The following is a 4,546-nucleotide window of genomic DNA, read 5'->3' as shown; positions in this document are numbered from 1 at the left end:
AAAAGAGATCGATCTAGACAAATATCGATCTTGTTCATCCAATTTCTCGATTTTTGGGATCGAATGCTTGTGATTAATCGATTCACTGAGATCGATTTTTTCGTAATTTTTGCCCATCTTTAGTAGGAGCATGCGACTGGAGAGATCCAAAGGCCCAGCAGAAGTCAGGCGAATGCGCAATATAACTTCATTAAGTAATAAATAAATGAAATGGGAAAAAATAAATGATTAATTATGATTAATTAAGATAAGTTTCTTTAATTAATCTTAATTAATCATTTATTTTTTACCATTTCATTTATTTATTACTTTATGAAGTTATATTGTAATTGCTAGTTCTCATTTGGCTTACTAGTTAATTGGCAATGTGGCTTCTCAAAATCTTGAATTGAAGAGGCTCTCCCGGCTGCACACTTGGATCGTTGAGATGCGAATATTAACCACAACCTTTGTTTGACATCGCTGATGATGGCTCGAATGAAGCCGAAACGTCCAACACTGATTTATGTGAAATTTCTTACGATTTAATGTAAGATCTTGGTTTGAATATATTTTGTTATTTTACGCATTCAATAACTGCGCCTATTTCTGGCTCTTAATCGCCCGTTAATTTATTGTTTATTATTATTATCTTTCCTTTTATCTTCTTTCCTCACTTTGTGTCACGTACCTGCATGGGATGTTAAAATTAAAAATTCATAAAAATCGCACAATTAAAAGACTTCAATTTTTTGCGAAAAATGTGACTGAAAGTCGATCTTCATTTCAAATTATAAAATTTTTGAAGAAGCTTAACTTCTCAAAATGGAGCTAAAACGAAACTATTCAAAATTGTCGAATATTTCTTCATCTTAAGATTTTAAAGAAAATTCTTCCGTTTTGAATGACTTTTGATTTCTGTCTTGTAGAAATTATCAAGATTTATAACAACATAAAATGTGATTGAAAATCGGTTGTAATTACGAATTTCGGATTTAAGGAGTAGATAAGCTTGACATTCACTTTTTAAAATACAATTCTACCAGAAAAATTAAAATATAACGGTTGTAGGGACTCCTAAATTTTTAAACACGACGAACAAATAAATTCAATTAAGGCTAATGATGAATTTTCTTTTACTCAATATTGTATTATACTTTAATGTGGCGTTACATGGAGTTTGAGGTAAGCATATACTTTATACAATTTCAATGTTTTTATGTTATAACTCTTAATTTACTTTATTAGAACTCAAACACTTGTTAACCAAGAAGACTGGCAACTTCTTTGTGCGATGTTTGTGCTTCTCTTACTTTCCGACTAGTAAGAAGTTTGATAACATCTTATATTTCCAACGATAAGAAGATTTTTCTTTGTTAACATATTAATATTGGCTTTTGAAACATTTTCCCATATTAATATTGTATTTGCTGAAGATGGCTAAAACCGATAGCCGAAACGTTCAAACTAACATCTTAATACACATTATACTATTAATGTTTTTTTAAATATTAAGTGCGCACTTCCTACCGAACTGACTCCAAATTAGCCCTCTTAAATTTATATATTTTAAGGCTAATGGTAGTATAGCGCGATCAGAGAGCGCAAGTTATGATGTTAAAACTTTTATTACTTTACAAGAAGGATGTCATTGTTATTCCAAATTGATTGTACATTTCAACTCACTTTGGAGTCCTCTTTAGTAATGCAAATACAGAGCTTTCGAAGATTAATTACTTCAGCAATCCATTGGAGGTTATTTCTCTTATTTTCATTTTTGCGGTAAAAACTCATTTTTAGTGCAAAAGATATAACAATTTGAAAATAGCTTTTTTCCCATGTAGTACATGAAAAAGCATTGTATTTCATTTTAGTTCTGCATTGTATGGAAAGTAAATATTTTTATATTTACATAATATAGTCGGATTTTACTAAATTAAAAAGCAATATGAAATTGACAAAATACAGATACGACAAGAAAAATATAATTTTGAATGATTGAACATTATTGTAATCTTTCTACTATATTATATTATATTATATTAGTTTTATATTCTTTTTTTTTTATTTAGTATGAATTATGTTATGTTATATATTATGTAAATTGATTATATTATGTAAACAATATTTTTATGTAATATTATTACACGAATATTTTTATGTAGGCAATGTTGTATAAAATATTAAAATAAGTAGCGAACGAGGCACACATAACAATATTAATCTATTTATAATTTTATAATGGAATACTAAGAAAAATTAATGTTAAAAAAATTAATATATTAACGTTACAAGATTCCATACTTTGGATATTTTATTAAAATATACATTTCGTCCGGAATACAAAAAGGAAAAGTTATATACACTTGTTTCCTGAAGGGCTTGCGCAGTAAATGATAATAACAAATATGATATTGGCTGATAATAATAATAATACATCTGTATATAATATAGTACACATAATCTCGCATAATTAGAGACTGCGAAAGAGGCAATCATTTATAACTTAATTGTAAACAATGATATATTAAGTTATATATATATTAATTTATAATTTGCAAATTCGTATTTAGAATTGCTAGAATACAGAAATAGGACTGCTAATCTTAGTTCACGAAAACGAGTGTAAATTCTTCATCACCTTCTTTGCCATAATTCTTTTCTTTATATTAATCTGCTCACTTATTCGTAAAAGTAGAAAAAAATAAACTCCGAGAATCAACGGATACTTTGATATCGACAAAGTCGATATCAAATAAAGAGACGATCTCTACAATTTACTATTCACTCCTTCCCTCCCTCTCTCTCTCTCATTATTTTCTACTTTTAATATTATTTAATCCTTTACCGATATCTCTCGTTGAATTGACAAAGCCATGTCATTTCCACAAGTAGATGCAACATTTATCGTGCGCAGACCTTCTTTCAACTGATTCTGATGACAGAACCACCTGAATGAATCGATAGAGTTAAAAAGTGATTCACGTTATTTGATAATTCATATAATAATAAAACAAACTGCGGATATATTTTAGTTCACGCATCCTTGCCGATCCATAAATTTCTTTATAATTACCTCTTATATGAATAAGATTATTTTGTGTGTGCAAAGTGCGATATGTTCTTTTGTACGTATTCTGTGAGTCCTAAATATTGTCACTCAAGTTCTTTTCGAATCTCTCCTTTTTCTCTCATAATTTCTTTGTTCTTTTATTAGAGGAAAGCCCCCTATCATGAGATAGACGCCTAATATGAAATAGCGGCGTTTCTGCTAAACTAATAAACGCTATCTATTGGTTCCACCATGAATTTATTGCTCTTGGATTGAAAACTATTTAGTAGAAAATTCATTATTAGATCATGCCTGTAGTTATTGTAAAACAAGATTTTAGAATTTGGGTATCTTCAAGTTTCATTGAGATGAGCCTTTAAATCTTGTTTATTATTTAATAAATAAATATTTGGCAAAAAAAAAATAAATTCTTCATGTAGTGATAGAGTAAGGTCGTACTAATAGAAAAATACGGGATATATTGAATTGTTTAATTACAGAAGTTAGATTTGATGATTATAAAACCATAAGGTGTGGAAATCGTAATGAGATACCCAGAGTATTTCTAATATGAAATAACCCATGCTCCTATGTTATAGTGAAAATCGTTGCTAAAGAATAAATGTTATTGTACTATAATAAAAAGGAATGAACGTCGAGTGCCTTCTGCGATGCTTGATTCCAACTACCTGAAGACGAGTATAATCTATAGCATGCTCATTTTTCACGCACGCTGGCTGTGTTTGTTTGCATTTTAGAAACATGAAATAAAGTTTTTAATTGCAATACTGATATATTTTGCATTTTACTATCGATTTCTCGGGGCATCTCATATTAGCAGCACAATTTTTTGATTTTTGTGATTTGCTCACTTTTTACATTTCTTTAATTTAAAAAAAAAAATAGAATTTGAATTAAATTTTATATACGTTATTTTAAAGCTCATTAAATTCCCTTCAAAATGACCTATTATTTTTTTAAGTTCTGCCCATAGACTTCTAGCATTTATCGAAAATGAATTCGGTATCTTATAATAGGGGCCTTTCCTCTATATATTCAATGAACAGAGTAAGCCTTCCGTCAAGTAATATGATAATTTTTACTTGACAGCTCGATATAAACATATTAGCTATAGTAAATAAATATAATTCATAAAGTACGTATATCCAAGAAATATTTTGATAATGTATCTAATCTTCCATATTAGATGTTTAACAAAATTAATACGTACATAAAATGTGATTTATTTAAAAAAAAGAAATTAACTTGATGATAGAAAATTTAAAAATTGTAAATTGTGCATCAATAATTTAGTTACCTGAAACATAATAATATAAATAAAAGATTCCTTCCATATGAAAAATTTTTAATTTTTTAGGATACTTTTTCTTCTTTGGCTACTTTTTACTTGAATCATGGTCTTATTATTATTTTGTCATTTTTTAACAACTAATGTGGTCGCCGTAGTATGAATGGACAATCGTAACACACACACACACACACACACACACACAC

This window comes from Trachymyrmex cornetzi, unplaced genomic scaffold (genome assembly GCF_001594075.2).
Source record: "Trachymyrmex cornetzi isolate Tcor2-1 unplaced genomic scaffold, Tcor1.1 scaffold129, whole genome shotgun sequence".
Taxonomy (NCBI): domain Eukaryota; kingdom Metazoa; phylum Arthropoda; class Insecta; order Hymenoptera; family Formicidae; genus Trachymyrmex; species Trachymyrmex cornetzi.
The sequence above is the reverse complement of the archived record's forward strand: the minus strand, read 5'-3'. Positions refer to the sequence as shown.